Here is a 19001-nt window from a genome sequence, read left to right on the forward strand (position 1 = left end):
GATAACAAGCCTAACTGACTGGCCTGGCTCTCCCTTGTTTTAATAGTGAAAGAGAGCCACTTAGTTAGCCTTGGTTGCCAGCTTCCACCTTCTGAATGGAATATAAACTTAACAGCACGATGAGTCCTCCTTATTGTTTAATGTCATAAAAGGACAGATATCTTCTTCAGTCCCCAAAGGTCAAGGCTATGTGGACTTGTTGAAAAAGGGGTCAACGTCTCGTACCATAGTTAGTATGTTATTTCGGGCCATGACGTGCTCCAGTCAGTTGAGCATCCACACCACAAAAGTTGACAGCACGTCTCCCAACACCAGCTCTCATATTTCAGTCAACTGCTGCCATGGAAACCGCCCACGAAGGGACTGCTACAGTTTCCACAAGTCCATGACACAAAAGTTTCAGTATCATCATTTCTTATATTTCCTTACATTAAAATAAGGAGAATTCAAATTTCACTTTGACTTTGAATTGCACCACAACTTTAAGAAAAAAAAATGTCAGCATCATTCTGCAGAATTCGGTTAGACTGCATCAATCATCATATTTCGATATTCTCTGGGGCCCTTAGAGAGTGGCTGCCTCATACAAATCAGATTTTTGAAAAGTGATGTTGATTGTGGTTTAACTGCCGAACACCTGCAATATCTCTTCTCTTCAACATCTCAAGTTTTTAGACAATGCTCAGAAATTACATGTGAAACGTATTTTTAAAAATTCTGGTAAAAAGACAATGCTCATACAAATTATACCGATGTAAATTATCAGTTTTTATGACAGGAGCACAAAACAGGGCTAAATTATGACTAATTATACACCACCGAGCTGTGAATGAAATGGAGAAATGCAAGGACAAACCTCGAATGTATTTGCAGTTAAATAGTATTGTTTCACATATTGTAATTTACTGATACTCTTATACTGATGCATGAACAGAAGCCTGAGTGGTTCGGGTACAGGGGACATTATAGAAAATAGGGACCAAACAGGTCTGAACTTGTCCAAATCTGTAGTGAATTTGATGGAGCTGAGAGTGAGGGTCACTTCCCGTTCAGTCCAATTAACCCAGGAAGTGGACATTCAAACCATAAGAAAATTCTATCAAAATGTTATTTAATATTCAATCTATGAAGACATTATTGAGACAGAGTAGCACGCTTATCTCCCAGTAAATGAATTACAGTTTCAATTTGCATGTTGAGTGAAGTGAACTGAAAGAGCCTCAGACCCCGAGCGCCCACCAGAGCTGTGGTGCGCCTGCTAATAACCAGGATTTGGTAAAAGCTTGATTCACACTTGTATAAAAATATACACACATAGAACCCAGTTTTTGATTAGTTTATGCGTGTGTAAATCTGCAAAAAGTGTGTACGAGGGGGAGGCGGAGACAGATATACAAACTGAGATTCAGAATATTCTAACAGTTTGTATCAATCCCATTTTATTGCTGCATTTTCCAGATTTTGCAAAAGAAGGCATTGTTTAGAGGCAGTGAGGGCTGTAACATTTTAAATATTGTAAGAAACTGAATGAATAATTGTAAAACTGAAATATTTTTAGACACCCAATGTTTTTAATAGATCACAAACTCTCACAAGTGTCCAATTATAAAAATATATACATATTCATGTTTCTCAAATTCCAAACCAGTTTTTATAATTTAAGATAAAAAATAAAAGTGAAAAATCAATTTACACATAATGGATGGGTGACATGTAGACACTGAAATTCAAGATTTGGACTGCAGAGGATAATCAGCTGATTAAATCTCTGAACTATCAGGTTACGCTGACCCACACATGAAAGACGAAAGAAAGAAAAGATGCTTGAATTTTCAGTAATCTACACTTGCAATGACTTTGTTGAAATTTCAGTGGGTATTCAAACCATCTGCAATGTGATGGTTTTCAAAATAAAAGTCAAATAATTATGGCTTTTCTTTGCCCTGACACATTAATTTCTGACAAATATTTTGAGTATGTAATATACATTAAATGTAGACCATGTGCTAACGGCTGCACAGAGACGTGTGCCAGCAGCCCGACTGTGAGTGGCACCGACCTCATCTTTCCACTGCTGCTTCAACAGATGTGATCGGACTTGAAAAAACCGACAGTACCAGGTTTGTTTGCTACTTGAACACAGCACGGCTCTAATGCCGAGCTGCGTGAGTCGTGGTCGGAAAGTCAGACTCGATTTTTTTTCTTCTTCTTCTTTGATTCAACAAAGGGGAGAAGTGTCACTGACGCAACCGACCTTCACTATTCTAACAACTGATGACTTGAAATGCAGAGATTAGCAAGGAAGGACGGAGGAAGAAAAAGAAAATTAGGTAGCGTCATATATGCTTGTGTGAGAGAGAAAAGAGTCAGATAATTGGTGTGTTTGTGCGAGAAAGAGATTTTTAAAACAGACGAATAGAGAAATAGAGGGAGGCTCAGAGAAAGAGACATGGGAGGTGGAGTGAGAGAAGATAAAGAGAGAAACTGAGGGCGGAATACAAAGAGGGGCTGGGAGAGTATGTGTGTGTGTGTGTGTGTGTGTGTGTGTGTGTGTGTGGGTGTGTACCAGGTGTGTGTCTGCCGTCCCCAAGGTCCTTCTAGCTGTCTTCTCCTATTGATTAGTTCATATTGATCCGGCCTGGCACACACACTCTCTGACACACGCACACACACACACACACACTCTTACACACACGCAGCATGGTTCACTTGATTTAGCCGGGGTTTGACACAGGGGACATGAGGGTACATTGTTAACACACATGCAAGCTTGCACACACACCTGCACACACAATCCTCCTATCATTTGCCCTCTTACATTGACAACCTTCTTCTCTGACAGACACACACACACACACACACACACACACACACACAAGCACACACACACACTCTTGCTTGTCAAACAGCAAACACTCACTCCTGTTTGCTCATGTGCATTGTCTGTCTGGCAAACAGGCAGGAGAAACAGTGAGAATGAATAACACAGACTGTCAGTAGAAAACTCACTGTCTTGTACAAACCTGATAAATCTCGTCGTCGACTTCTCGGGAAATTGTTTGATTTTCCACAAATTACCATACTGTGTGTTTTATATATTACAGGGATCAGGTTAGCTTAAACGAAGGAGCAGCGAACCCTAAATTTAAAGCTGCTGTAAACAATATTTTTTAGAAAAATGATGTTTGTGAGAGGCACTGCCAGTAAGTAAGTAAGACTCAACTCAACTCTACAGAGCTTTTAGTGTCTTTCAGGTAATTGTTTTGGATTTACAGCAACTTATATATTCTTGTTCTCCAACATCAGACAAAGTTAGCAACTAGTCCAAGTTGCTAGATGTTGCTGGATTACATCAAATGCTAATTTACATATTTGTGATGTCATAATGTAACTGTTCACATATGTACAAGACTTTTTTAAATGGAAAAAAGACATCAAGCTAACTGGCTTATTAGCTATATCTGTCCATTAGCTATTACTACGTTTCAAGCTTCTATCTTAAAATCGATATGCATCTAGATCGACCTGCAATATCTAAAACTAGAAATGTTTGTGGCTGGAGGGTCAGCAGTAGCTCCGGGCCCTAGACTGGCTGGGAAAGTGCAGTTGAGGCGAGACTCCCCTCCTTCAAATAAAAGGAGAAGAAAAAAACATACGGTCGAGTCAAGGTGCCCTTGAGCAAGACACCTCACCCCCAACTGCTCCGGAGCCGCTCGCTGGTAGCTCCAGAAGACTGTTCAGGGCAGCTGCCACTGTGACTGTGTGGAGGTGTGTGAAGGTGAAGCAGGGCAAGGCTGATAAAGAGTACCTGTGCTTGTTCTGTCTTTGTTTACAATGATGGAAGGTAGAGAGGAAATAACGTGGAGAGGTGAAAATACAACCTGGACACATTGTCTGCTCATCAACAGCCCTCTAATGAGGAGGTTTTCCTTGTCATGACTAGAATGATGCATGATGGGATCTGCTCCTGACACATATCAATATGTATACGCACATTTCTACACACCACACACAGGTACAGTCTCTTTTTTATTTGTCCTTCATCCAGGCTCTGTGCTAGACTTCCTTTTTTCCCTCTTTGTCTCTGAATCAGAAGAAACGTCACTGTCTGTCTCTGCCTTTAGTCTTTTGTGCGAGTGCACACACACACACACACGCACACACACACACAAATACAGTACGTGCACAGACACAGAAACACCTGCACCCACAGAGACAGACACGCACACACACACGCACACACACAGCCTGCCTTCTGCTGCTGCGATGGCTCTGAGCTGTCAAAACATCCTTGCTTTTTCTCCCACTCTCTCACCAAAGCAGCCTGACAGAGCTTGTCTATGCAGGTTCACAGAGACTGCTGTCTATCCACCCTCACTCTCTCTTCCCTTCTTTTCTCTCTCTCCTCCAGATTTGTGTATCTTAGCATCTCGATTTTGCTTTCTCTACCTTTTTCAACATGCCGCGCTGTCTCTTGCCTACACAAGCATCTGCATACAGTACGCAATTTAAAAGTGACTTCTCTTTATGTTATTGTTCTAATGTTGTAGGCAATAAAGGTGCAAATAACAGTTTCTCTCGAGGTCTTTATACAGGTCACGTCCACAAAGAGTTCTCTGTCTACAGTGGAGGAAAGAAAAAGTATTAAAATAATAATGAAAACGACCAAATATCTTCTTTCTCACCTTTCTGCTGAAAACACAAAATTGTGCATCACAGCCAACATCTGGTCAGCAGTGGGACAGACACAGCCTGGTTACTGTGCTGAATCTCAGACTAGGTCCCTACTGACCTGGCTGAAGGTCCTAATATATTATACAGAACAGACAAGGTTGTTTGGATGGAAAATACTAGTGTTTTTTTAGGTTGTTTTTGCTTGTTGTTTTTGCAAAAATGTCCAATCCTGTGTTGTGCTTTGGTATAGTTGGTCAAACAATTTAGTTATTGACATATTTTATTGTTTCAAGTAGGCTATACAAACAATAATTTGACAGCAGATTATAAATGCTACCAACATCCAAGATCTTAACAAATCCTGTGAGTCCATTGATCAGTTTACTATTTTATGTTGGCAAAGTCATCAGACATTATAAATACAAGTTCATGATAGCATCTGGCTTTATATTGGCATTCAAAATGAGTGGTCACTAAGACATTTGATCTCTTCATCGTTCTGCTTCACAGCACAGGACAATGTTTGAGCAGACCAAAGTCATTCTTGCTGTTTTGAGGATTTGAAAACAGCAGCGTGGTGTTGTTGAAAGTCCAAAATGCAGAGGAAAAGATTGGACTAGTGTTTTCACTAGCGTCACTACAACGTGTCTCCAAGTCATCCGTCAAGGCGACATTGAGTCTTGTTAAAACCTCTCAGGCTTATTAAAAAGGAGTTTCAGCCTAAAATAGTCTTTTGAGGTTGATTTTCCGCAGCAATGTTCACTTTGCCATGAAAACACAAACATGTCCTATCAAATCACATGCCAATAAGAAAATTCAAATTGTCAGTCACTTTGTTGCACCCAAAACTATAAAATAGATCCTGTTTGTAACAAATCCATGTCTAACAGCCTAGAGCTCATGTAGCATATACTGGAAAAGTAATATTAACAGTTTAAGAGTGAAAATATTTCATTTTTCCTCTGAAACATAGTTTCACTGGAGCAAAAAGAGAGATATATATTTCTGTCTTCTCCCTCTCTCCTGGTCTGTTGGATATATATTTCCTTCTCTTTCTTCTTCATACTCTCTCTCTCATTCTCTCTCTCTCCCTTTCACACAAACAGTAACACACACACACACACACACAACACAGAGTGCTGTGTGTTTGGCCTGCAGGGTGTGCACAGCAGGGAGGAATCAACCGTATGGCAGACATGAGGACGGAGCCAAATCTGGCTCGTACACATGGTGTGTGGCCGTGCTGCCGTGTATGTGTGTGTGTGTGTGTGTGTGTGTGTGTGTGTGTAGCTGAAGGCTGCCTGTGCTTAAATATATATCAGGGGCAGTGGTTGCCTAGAGGTGAAAGTTGTGCGGTTTTCACTGGAAAGCTGCCGGCGATTGAATGAAAACCACTCTCCCTTCCCTCGCCAGCTTCTGTCGCTGTGCCCTTGAGCAAGGCACTTAAGCTGCCACTGCTTCAGCACAACATAACAGCATCGATGTGAATGGAGGCACAACAATGAATGTGAAGCAGGGCGATGCTAAAGACAAGCACATACTGTTTTCTCTTAAAGGAAACCTCCAGTTTATGAATGCCGAGGCTTAACTTTTTTTATTTTGTCCATGATTTCTATGTTAATGATAAATGAAAAAATTATTAAAAAAAAGTAAATGCAGAGATGTGGGAAAAATGCAAAAAAAAAGTCAGACAGGGGAAGAAACACCAGCTCTCAGACATTTGAGAACAAACCAACGGTTCAGCCAGATGATCTAAGCCACTTTATTTAGAGGTAAAATCGAGATGAGTGCTGGTGATAATCGTTACATAAGAAAACTGTGTGCTACACAACTACGGCAAGCAAGGTAGGTCAAAGTTGAACAATTTGGGTGGTAATTTTACAGTTTCTCTTAGGGGTTAAGACCCAAGTTGCAATAAACCTGAAATATCTTTATACATAATTAACAACATTAACATAAAAAACAACATTTCTGCATTACTATGTGTGTGTATGTAAATGTGTATCAGTTCTCTACGCTTGTAATGACCCAAATATCATTATAGATTTAATTATTTAATTATGTCTATAAAGGATAAGAATAGTTTGCTTTAGTCTTTTTGCAGACACATGTATGTATATGCACTCTCTATGCAGTCCTATTCCATGTATTGTGCATGTGACTGTGACAAGTGTGTATATGTGTGTAATGTCAAAACAACTCTCATGTCAGTAAAAGTGCATGTGTCTGCATGCATGTCCATGTCCGTGTCATTGCATGCAGCCTGCATGAAAATATGCATGTAATTTAATTGTACGTGCATGTGTGTACGTACGTGTGTGTGTGTGTGTGTGTGTGTGTGCGTGTGCTGCGTTTGCTGCCAGCATGTGAGCGTCTTGGCTCGTGGTTGTTTTGTCAGTGCATGAAAATCATTTATTCATGTTTCACTCACTCTGTGTGTATGTGTGTGTGTGTGTGTGTGTTGAATACAGAGCCATTTATGTCTTGCATGCGTGCTCTAATAGCTACTCTTTGCTTTACGTGTGTAGTTAAAGGTTAGGCTATCATGTCTGTATCTTTCAATACTGAATTGTTTATGTTTTCCTTATTTGTCTCCGTCTAACTTTTTCTTTTCATACCTCTCCAACCATCTTTTTCACCTTCATTCCTTTCTTCTTTGCCACATCTCCTCTCTCTGGCTTCCCCTGTATCTCCTAATCTTTTTTGCTTTCATGAGTCTTGTGCGTAGAGGTTGCCCCACCACGCAGCGTTTCTTGCTCTGTCAGTGTGTGTGTCTGTGTGTCTGTGTGTAGGAGGGTTTTTAAAAATGCATATATTCTATAAGTGGGAGGAGGAAACAGAGCGTGGTGAAAAGAAAAATACAGCCTCTGTGTGTGTTGTGTCAGTTGAGTTGACATCTGATCTTGCTGAGTATGGTAAAGAAGAAAGTGCTGAAAGTACTCTGTGTGTGGGGGGGATCCTGTGTGTGTCTGTGTGTGTGTGTGTGTGTGTGTGTGTGTGTGTGTGTGTGTGTGTGTAACAGTGTGTGTGTGTTTTGTGGCTTGTATGTGTCCTTGTTTCTGTGTGGGTGGTAAGAGGAGGGAGTAAGGGAATAGGGTGTGTGTGAGTGCACTTAGTTTAAGTGTCAGCATGCCTGTGTGTGTGTGTGTGTGTGTGTGTGTGTGTGTGTGTGTGTGTGTGTGTGTGACAAGCAGGGTGAAGAGAGGGGGAGTCAGAGTGAAAGAGGGGCTGAGAGATGGATGGCAGGGAGGGTGACGAGGGAGGGAAGAAGAGGAATGAAGGAGGGGGAAACGAGGAGAAAATTCCGAAGAGCGAGTGATTGGAAAAAAGAGAAAAGATGGATGAAAGTTGGAGCAAAAAGAGAGATACTTTGAAACAAATGCCTGTTTCTCTTCTTCTTTGCATTCTTTCTTCTTCCAGTTTATGTTTCAGTCTTCTTCAGTGTGGCATAAATGTTGTATGAACAGCGCATGTTATGAATGAATGTTACATCAAAACTCTTTTCTTCTGTCCTTCCCTCTTTTTCTTTCCATCATTGCTGTCTCTCCAGAGCCTTTCTGACAAATAGACCAGTTTGATCAACCTCACACACACACACACACACACACACACACACTACACGTGACTGAGAGCTTGTCTAGACTTCGACTACAAGCTGCATAGTCCTTCACCTCTTTCTTCATCATCGGTGTCCCTGTGTGTATTTTCCGTTTCATGTTTGGTGTCCTTGGTGTATGGTTACATCAGTAGGGAAGCGTCTCGCTGAAGGAAATCTATCTATATTTCATTCCATAACTGCTGAAAATGCAAGATCGACAAGCGAGAAAAAGGCGCGGGGAGAAGAACTCGGCTGTAACAAGCGAGTTGGAACAAATGAATACAGATCTGGTGCCAAAAAGCAAAGTCGGGAGACTGAGCAGGTGGAGCAAAACTAACTTAACTTCGTCAAGGGCCAATTTTACAGAGGGGTAAAGATGGGCAGGAGTCAATGCAGACGGTGGGTGAATGGAAACAGGTAAAAGCAGGTGAGACAGAACTAAAGCACAAACACCAAGGGAACAGAGGGGCTTTTTATTTAACCTATGACAGAAACTTTTCCAGAAACACAGGGACCTTGCGTTTCAATTACTGGGATCTAGTTCTAGTTTTGGTTTCTGGGTTACAGTTTCTGCACCTTTTAATTGTATGAGCAGGATACTGCTGATACAGTCCAGGAACTATAGGGGTGGAGTTTGAAACTGCTTCAAATCATCCAGTGAAACAACACAACAGTACATTACAAAGCACATCACACTGTGTCTCAAACAAAGCCGTCACACAGACCCTGTAATGTGGTGATACATATATGTAACATATATGGGCAAAACAGACTTCAGTGACTTCATCTAGTTCCTGTGGTTCCTCACTTTCTAGCACTATTGGGTCACATAGATTCTGTGGAAATACTAAAAGACTAAGTGCCCTTTATTTCTACAGGGGCTGATGGGACAATGAGGAACAGCTGTGGCTGGGTTGGGTGATGGGCTGATAAAGGCACCAATGTACAACAGTCTTACAAGTTCAAGTGCATGTGAGATGGGTCTGATTAAAAAAAAAAAAAATTGTTTGCCACTGCCAAAAATGATATAGCAAATATACTGGGTGTTTTTATTATTTCCTCCTTCAGTCACTGCCTATGTCCCTCGCTCTCCTTAACCTGAACTGAAAAAAGGATTTAAAAAAAAAAAAACAAAGAGGAAAACGGGAAGGTCTCTGTCAGAGATATGTATGTTAATATATCTACCGAACATCCAATAGTCTGTGTTACTATGGCAGTGACACAGGACTTCAATTAAAGCCAAACACGCACACACACACACACACATACGGCCATAGTGTGGACAGGCGTATTGATTTTTGTGGTAACACTGTCCTGTCACCACATAAAGGCTAGTGCTAGTCCACCTCCGTGACCTCCTCTCCTTTCCTCTCATATGTAAATGTGACACCTCCCCCTCCTCCCCCCACTCCCCCCACCTTCCTTCCATCAGGTCCTCCAACCTGAGCGACCACACGGGTTGTTTGTCCCCACCCTCAGATATGATTCACAGGAGCATCTCCTGAAATAGTGCCTCGACGGCAGCAGTCCTGTGTTTTGTCTTTATAATACATCACCTGGCTGCTAGAGGTCACCTAATAATAAAATGTAACTATGGGTCATAAAAAGCTGCTTGCACAGACAAACTATGGGCTTGTTTTTTTTTTTGTTTTTTTTTACAGAAGGACAGTCTCCTCCTTTCCTACAGTCTCTCATTACTATGTATTTCCCTCCTGCTTATATTTCCTTCCTCTTTCTCTTCTTCCTTTCAGCTCCATCTCCTTCCACTCCTCCATTTCCCCCTGCCTTTTCCCTTGTCGCCCTCTTTCCTCCATCCATCCCTGCATTCCTCTTCCTCCTCTCTCCTAGAAGGATTCTTGTCAGGATGAGAGAGATGGTGCTTGGAGACATGGAGGTGGGGGTACGTGGGCCTTTTGTTTTGCCTGTACTGCACACATAAGAGACACATGCATGCTAACCCTTACCCACATATAAAAAACAAGTGGCTACATACACAGATAAAACAGGACAAATAAGATAATGTCTCAAGGATCCCCAGGGAGCGAGGTAGAGGAAGAAACAGAGATTCCCCGCTGCTTTTAGAAGCTTTGGCAATACTGCTCCACAGTCCTGCCAATACATGAACAGAAACGAACAAAAGGGAAAGTAAAAGGGGAAAATACAGATATGAGGAGGTACAAAAAGGAAAAAGGCCCAGAGAAACATTCACATGCTCCAATAACCTTAAAGATCGATTAGAACCCCTCTGTTATTCATACTGGATTATGACCTACTAAAGTCTCAGGTAATCACTTAATGATAACGCCTTAGAGCACACATATTCCAAACTGTATGCTTTGTTACATGTAACCATGCGGACAGAGTAGAAAAGAGCTTAAAACTGGTGATTAATTTTTTTTAGTTTAACCATTTAGTGGTATATTTTGAATACAAACTTGTAGTACCTTTGAAAAAATTACATTTGTATATTTAGGAATGTAGTGGGGAATAAAAAGGTGGATTATCAGTCAGTAAGAGTCATAAGATATCACATCTGTCAATGTAAAGGATGTGGTCCACTAAACTGTTGTACCACATTAATGTGTATCATTGATTCCCAATAACCTCTGTGACCTTTAAATATGAAGCAGTCCACTTATGACCCTCTGTCACAGGGTGCATGTTCATGAGTTGTGAGAAGAGTAATAGTTTCCTTCTCACATTTTTTCATTGGGTGTAAAAGCATAATATTTTGTGAGGAATTCCTTAACAATGACAGAAAAAACAAACATATTACATAGGAAAGCCATTCTTCTTCATAATTAACCGATAGACTAATCTAATTCTATAATCTCAGTTTTTACGCAGATGACACAGTAGTTTATGTCACTGGTTCTGCTCTGGTCTGGTCCTGTTCACCTTCAGTCTGCTTTTGATGCTTTCCACGTATCACTTCTCAGTCATCAACTTGTTTGAAATGCAAATACAAATACATGGTATCATCCACATCTACTGGTGCCCCGGTTACCATGTCGTTAAAGCTTTACATGGTACCCATATCACTCTTTCTGATTCATACGAGCACTTTGTGGAACTTAGTTTGACAGTTCACTGTTCAAGTTTAACATTGAAATATTAAAGATCAAATTCTGTACAGAATCAAAGGGGTGTCTGTGTTTTCTAAACAGTAAATATATTGTTCAGTCAACTTTTATATCTGTACTTGACTGTCATGCTGCTCCATCATCACGCAACTATAAACTCTGCATATCACTTGTCTCCTGCTTTATTGCAAATGGCAAATTTTGTACTAATCACTGTTTTCTGTATCATTACAAGACTTTCTTAACCCTCTTAACTCTGCCAAAGCTTCCAAACTACCTCAAACTATCTCTTCTTTCATGTCAATCTTGTGACTGCAGCACTAATTTTAGATATCCTGCATGTATGCACTAACTGTGGCAGAACTGGATCCAGGTACTATACACCTTTTAGAGGGAACGAACAAACAGCTATCAAGACAGTTTTAATTTCCCTTGAGATTTTAAAACTTTATTGTCTGACGGTTTCTTTGTTTGTGTTTATTCATTCTTTTTCTCACGTTATTGTTAGTTGTCTAACTTTTAATATCTGTTGCTCCTTGTATGCCACATTGTGTGGTTGTCTGTTTTTTTTTTTGTTTTTGCCAGGTCTCTCTTGAAAAGATCTTGATTTCAGTGACACTAACTGTAACTAAAAAAAAGATGTCATTGACAGGTTGTGAAGGTTTCAAAGATTCAATCCTCACAGAACCTGCATCAGCTTGTTTGCACTATAAAATCTATACAATCACTGCTTTGGAAATATTGTTTCTCATGAACTGTTCTGTCAATCAAGCGGTTGAAGTGTGAGTCAAACAAAGAGGGAGCGAATGAACTGAGGGAGCAAATGTGAGTGGGTAGAGACAAGATTGTAAATGTCGATGTGCTACATGTGTAGCGATCTAACGTTGCAGCTAGATGAAGAAATATCACAGGAACCCTACGTGGGGTATTGACACACACACACACACACGCACACACACAAAGAAAGGCAGACAGGTATTTATTCAAAAGAGCTGGACCCTTTTAACACTACAGCTCACTTATAGGGTCCAGTTTTTCATAGTAAATTAGCAAATCAAACAACTGTTGACACTGTTAAGACACTGACTTCAACACTTTTCTACAGATGATCAGTGCTGCTACACTAAAATCAATCCATAAATACTGATAGATTTAGAACTAGAACACTGGCTGCATTCTTTAAATGCACAAATATAAGTACCAGCAAGCGTGAAGAAAGACGTTGGTGTTCCTAAATAATGAAGACATGAAAAAGCCACAACTGTTTTTTTTTTTTTATTAGGGTTCACATTTCTGTGGATGTGTAATGAGAGGAAGACGATCAGTTGTATTAAAATCTGTAACTGATCCGAGGGCCTGGTGAAAAAGTCACTTAAGACATCTGGATTTGAGGACTGTCTACAGAGGAAGAGTGAAAGTGAAGGAAGTAGGAGGGAGGGAATAAATTAAAAGAGTGTTTTGCAGTGCCTCAGGTCTTGGATCCCCCACCCTCCCAATTCCTCCACCTCCTCTCTCTTTCTCTGCTTCTCTCTTCCCAGCCAGAGGAAAACTCCTCCATTCTCTGCATTCCTCTAACATTCCAGCTCTGGGTTTACCTTCTCTACCTCTCCCTCTGCATCAACATCATCTCCTCCTCCTCCTCCTCCTCCTCCTCTCTCGCCCGTGGCTGTCCGTCTGTCTGTCTCCACCTTTACTCTATCCCTCCTTCTCTCTTGGGGTGTCTCTTTCTCTCTATCTCTATACCACCCCTCCTCCTCTCCCCCCCTCCCTCTCTCTTTCCCAGCATGCTCCAGTAGGCCGGCAGAGGCAGGGGGCTCGCCTGAACCCCCCACCCCCAGCAGGGGCCCTCCAGCTCAGCCTGGCTGGCTAGCAGGCTCCATGGCACACCTCCAGCACACACGCACGCACACACACACACACACACACACACACACACACAGTGTCCTCGTCTGTCTTCTTTCTATCGTCTCTTTTTTTTTTAACACTTTTCTTTTATTCTTTCTTTAATTTTTTCCTCTATCATCTCAGTCTAAATTTAGTGACACCTGATGTGTGTCTCTTCTGTTCATCCTGGTCATTTAGTGCCACAAGTCCTGAAATCTACTGCAACAAGGCCTGAATACTGTCTTCATGATTTAGTTCTACTACCACTATTATAAATGATATTATGCTAATTACATATTCCGCTTACACGGTATATGGTATAATTAATCTCAGAACATATTGTTTTGTCTAATTATTGCAACACTAAAAAGTGTCTACTTACTTCTAAAAAGTAAGTAGACAATCTAAAAAAAAGGAAAAGGAAAAGAAGATGATGATAAATGTTGCACAGTCACATCTGTTTGGTCTCCAGCTCCTTTCCAACAAACACCTTATTCTGTAAACACTTTGTTATTAGTTTTTTGTGCAGCTATAATATGGGAACAGCAGCTAGCTATAGAGTCAATTTTCTATTCAAGATATTCTGGGAATTTGCCAGGTCAGGACCTAGTAAGATTTCCGTTCATTTTTCACCACGGCTCTTCTAGGAACAAAAGTTCCCCCTCTTATACAGAGACCCCACTCGATTGCCATTAAGAAGACTTGTCATTATGCCACCTTTGCTTGTTTACACTAAACCAAATAAAGCCGGCATGATGATGCCCCCGGTGCTCTGGAACCGGAGGTGTGACATGTAACACTACAGTGTCGGCGTCTGTCCTGCAATGCTGGTTTAATTCGGCAATTTGTTCATGTCAATTTGTCTTAAACATGGAAAAACAATGCCCCCCTTTGCATGTTCATAGCCTATCTACTATAAAAGAGCGAATAACATTTTCAACTAAAGTACAGTACACGTAGCGTAAGTACACTTAAAACATTTCTATTTTAGGTTGCTGGCAAACTGACTCTATTACAGAGGGATTGAAAACCATATGGGAGGAAAAGATGAAAGCATCAAATATAAGGCATCATATGTTGCAATGCTATGGCCATTACACTAACTTGATTTCAACTGTGTCCAACACTTTCTGTAATTTTCCTAAACCGACAATCATCGGTATGTGATTGATATGTAAACAGAAGTACATACACAAAATGGCATAATTCTAGTAATGTATTTTACAGCTTTTGTTTTTAAAAAGGACATGTCTGTAGTTCTCGTAATGTACTATATGAAAGAGAACACTCTCTACACACACAATGAAGACAGAGAGAATACAGATTATCGGACATTTTATGTGCAAGGTTTATTTTCAAATATAACTGCTGAAGAATCCACTTTTCTTTTTTTTTGACGAAAATTGCAAAAGATATCGTATGAAACTGGATAAGAGAGAGAAAGAGAGAGAGAGAGAGAGAGAGAGACAGAGAGAGTGAGAGAGAGAGAGGCCCTCAGTAATTTGGTATTTCCTTTTTAGACTGGGGAGGAAGGGCCAATGCCCTCGTTTGCACCATGAAGTATACACACACACACACACACACACACACACACACACACACACACACACCCAGCTCCTTTAATGACCCTTACATCCGGCCTTAGGCATAGAGCCCTTAGAGTCAGAGAGAGAGGGAAAAAAGGGAGATAGATAGATAGATAGATAGATAGATAGATAGATAGATAGATAGATAGATAGATAGATAGATAGAACAGTAGAGTATTAGGTGGGAGTTGAGCTGTAGGTTCACACAGGTATGCACTGAAGGCCAGAGGTGAGAGTTCACAGGCCTGACACACACGTGCACAAACACACACACAAACACACACACAAAGCTACGGGAGTTCAGCTGGAGGTTAGACCTTCAGGCTCCACGGCTGAAAGAGGGAGACAGAAAGAGAGAATCCGCAAGCAGCTGATTCAGTGTGCCACTGACTGATGTGATTACTGCAGAAGAGAAAAGAAAGGAAGAGGAAATTTCCAGGAACATGGATGATTTCAAGAATAAGAGGACCAAAAGACGAGGGAGGATGGGTGTGTAAAATCTGGTGGTTTAGGGGAAAGAATTTTGACAAAGGCAGTGAGTGAGAGATAATGATTCTTTTACAACTCAAGCAGCAGCTGAAGATGTTACTGTGTCTCCAGACTGTCTCTCATACATACAAACACACACACACACACACACACACACACAGGGCCCTGACCTTGCTGATGGCAGCTGTTGACGTCACTCTGTCCCCTATTCAGAACTGCAAACTCCCCATTACACACACACACCCACATCCACACACACATCGGATAAACAGGACCCCAAACTGAACTGCATATCATTCTTCTTATTGATCAAGTGAATTTAAAATGCCAATAATCATTTCTCGTCAAAACGAATTAGGCTGCTCACAAGACTCACGTTATGATTACATACAGCAATGCTTTGATCAAGATACTCTCCAAGACATTATCCACAATTCTAAAGAGAAAATGATCTCAGAGACTTTGGAGATTAACAAGGACGGATGATTAAAAAGTCATATCTCACCAAAACTGAAAAGGTTGCTCACAAGACACAGCTTGACCTGTCATTTTTTGTTCATCCACCTCTAACCTCCAGCCATCACCGACTCAGGTGAACTTTTGTTTTCAGTTGTCAGGATGGCCGAGCGGTCTAAGGCGCCAGACTCAAGGTTGACTCCTTCCTCAAGGGACTTCTGGTCTCCGAATGGAGGCGTGGGTTCAAATCCCACTCCTGACAGTCTTTTGACCTGCAGGTTTTATCCCTAAGAAGGTCACTGAATATGTAGGTGCATTATCCTGTGTGGTTTAATTAAGTGAAGTAGCTATGCAACATTGACTCAGCCGCACTGCTATATTAAGCTGACTGTTTCCTTTACAGTTATAGTCTTGTCTGTATAGTCTCCTGACAGAAGCATACTATTTTAAATGAGAAGATTTCTGTTCAGTCTGAGGTCTGGGTAGCTCCGTCGGTCTAGCATGAGACTATTAACAACAGGATCATAGGTTGGAGCCCTGATGGGCACTGATGTCTTCAAGAGAGGTGATAACAACAGTCCTTTAATTACTCTATTAGAGTATCTGCACCTGAACTTGACCTCTGACAGATGGATACATCTGAGGAGACGTATCTAAAGCCCCTCACACACCAGTAAACTGTCAACAAGACTCTATAGCTGATCGCATTTTGTTTTTTATGACATAGCTGAACAAAGACTTAAGAGTGCAAAAGACTGGGCCCCCTACCAAGCATGGGATGAATGTAGTTGATCGCATGATGCACAAGATATGCTGTAGCCCAGCATGCTCAGTCAGTAGAAGTTGAGACTCGTAATCTTATGGATTCAAGCTCCATATTGGGCACTGGTGTTTTTGAGAGGGTGATTTAAACGCTGATTCAAAAGTCCCTAAACTACTCTACAAGCTTATTTGGAGCTGAACTTCACTTCTGATAAGAGGATAAATCTGAGGACATGGATTTGATAGGGCCCTCACTGACCATTGCCTGCACCTTTTGCAGTGTTACCACATAGCTAAACCAAGAGTGCAACACACTGGGCCTCTTACCAAGCATGTCATGAATGTGCTCGCTCAAATGATGCAAGAACAGGACTACATAGCTCAGCTAGCTCAGTCAGTAGAGCATGAGACTATTAATCTCTGCAGACTGGTGTGTAAGAGCTTTTGGAAATCATATCCTCAGATGTATCATACGTGCAGATGCTCTTGGAGAGTAGCTTAAGGACACTGATTTCTGTCCTTCCCTACATCTTAAAATGGTCAATCGCCCAACGTGGGGCTCGAACCCACGACCCTGAGATTAAGAGTCTCATGCTCTACCGACTGAGCTAGCCGGGCTGCACATGAAAGCAAAAAACACATCTTGTCCGACAACATAACAGAGAATGTTTACACCAAGTACTTTTTGGATGAGCAACGGCCAATGGGAACACGCCAAAACTTGGCTGGCTGACCAATGGTGTAACTTCATCAGTTAGTCATGCGGCTAACCTATGGTTTTACTGCATCAGGTAGTTGGTTAATTCAGTTATGGATTAACTGGATGTATAGTTAAACCCTATAGGATAATGCATTTACATATTCAATGCGCTTTTTAGGGATGGAACCTGCAGATAAAAGCTCTGTCAGGAGAAGGATTTGAACCCACGCCTCCATTCGGAGACCAGAAGTCCCTTGAGGAAGGAGTCAACCTTGCGTTTGGCGCCTTAGACTGCTCGGCCATCCTGACAACTCACCAGAGGGTGTGATGGGTAGAGATTAGTGGTTGCAGACTCTTATAGAGTGTCGATTGGTGTGGAAGGGCTTTTGGAACTCATATCCTATCTTCTAGGTTGTGCTCTTCCCTGCATCTTAAAATGGTCAGTCGCCCAACGTGGGCGCATGAAAGCAACACATGAAAGCAAAAAAACACATCTTGTCACGACAAAACAGGTTGTCAACATGACAAACAGGTGTTCAATGTGTTGCACTCTTAACTCTTTGTTCAGCTACGTCATCAAGATAAACTGCTGGACCTGCTGCAAAAAGTGCAGGAACTTGTCAGTTCCTCAGCTACACACTCTCATTGACGGTTTATTGGTCTGGACTTTCAGGACTTTGAATTTAACCCTTGTGCTTCCCCCTGCCAACATCTTAAAATGGTCAGTCGCCCAACGTGGGGCTCGAACCCACGACCCTGAGATTAAGAGTCTCATGCTCTACCGACTGAGCTAGCCGGGCTACAAAAGTGAAAAAATTAAATTAAAAAATCTGGTGACAACAGAAGAGGTTGCTCAAAAGTCACATTTATCATTATAATTGGCATGCTTTAATCAGGAGAAGTTATAGGAATAAGTCTAAAAAGAGCTGAGCTAATAACTAAGTTGGCAGCCCTGCCTGTAACTACCGCCCAGATGATGTAATAGAGAATATTTGTGCCAAATATTTTTTGATAGAGCAACGGCTAATGTGGAAACTCGAACAACTGGCTGGCTGAGCGACGGCGTAACTTCATCAGTTAGTCATGCAGTACTCAGCTCACCAATGTTGTAACTGTATCAGTCAGTTAATTCAGTTCGTCGTATAGTTAATTAAACTCTATAGGATAATGCATGTACATATTCAATGCGCTTTTTAGGGATGGAACCTGCAGATAAAAGCTCTGTCAGGAGTGGGATTTGAACACACGCCCCCATTTGGAGACCAGAAGTCCCTTGAGGAAGGAGTCATTCTTGAATCTGGCACCTTGGACCGCTCGGCCATCCTGACAACTCAAGACACGAGCTCACCAGAGTCTGTGATGGGTAGAGATTATAGGTGGGGACTTTGATTTCCATCCTAAAAACAACAGTATCCAGCATGTGTCTTTCTACCGACTGAGCTAGCTAGGCTACATAGCATAGGTCATGCATCAAGCGATCATTGACATCCATGTCATGAAGAGCTCCAATCTGTTTCTGATTTTAGTCTTGGTTCAGCTATGTCATCAAGACAAACTGCTGGACTCATCAGAGTCAGCGATGGCTGGAGATTATAGGTAGATGAACAAAACAGGACAGATCCAAGTGTCTCATAAGGAGCCTGTAACTGCCCTACAAGTGACGTACTCAGCGAATGTTTGTGCCAAATACTTTTTAAAAGAGCAGCTCCCAGTGGGCTAACTCCAACACTTGGCCGGCTGACCAGTGGTGTAACTTCATGAGTCAGTCA

At 41.5% G+C, this 19001-nt stretch overlaps 1 protein-coding gene and 4 non-coding genes across 6 annotated transcripts in view; 1 reads left to right on the top strand and 4 right to left on the bottom strand.

Moving 5' to 3' along the window:
• wnt5b (wingless-type MMTV integration site family, member 5b) overlaps nt 1-19001 on the bottom strand; it is a 78472-nt gene that overhangs the window by 38492 nt on the left and 20979 nt on the right. The window lies entirely within an intron of this gene.
• trnal-caa (transfer RNA leucine (anticodon CAA)) lies at nt 15927-16032 on the top strand. Its single transcript has 2 exons — nt 15927-15964; nt 15987-16032. It is a non-coding gene; the product is annotated as a tRNA-Leu (tRNA).
• On the bottom strand, nt 17078-17150 carry trnak-cuu (transfer RNA lysine (anticodon CUU)). Its single transcript has one exon. It is a non-coding gene; the product is annotated as a tRNA-Lys (tRNA).
• On the bottom strand, nt 17960-18032 carry trnak-cuu (transfer RNA lysine (anticodon CUU)). The gene has a single exon. It is a non-coding gene; the product is annotated as a tRNA-Lys (tRNA).
• trnal-caa (transfer RNA leucine (anticodon CAA)) lies at nt 18455-18560 on the bottom strand. Its single transcript has 2 exons — nt 18523-18560; nt 18455-18500 (listed from the first exon to the last, which is right to left on the bottom strand). It is a non-coding gene; the product is annotated as a tRNA-Leu (tRNA).

The sequence above is a fragment of the Trachinotus anak genome, unplaced genomic scaffold (assembly GCF_046630095.1).
Source record: "Trachinotus anak isolate AG129_WGS33_773 ecotype Australia unplaced genomic scaffold, CSIRO_AGI_Tana_v1 ptg000018l, whole genome shotgun sequence".
Lineage (NCBI taxonomy): Eukaryota > Metazoa > Chordata > Actinopteri > Carangiformes > Carangidae > Trachinotus > Trachinotus anak.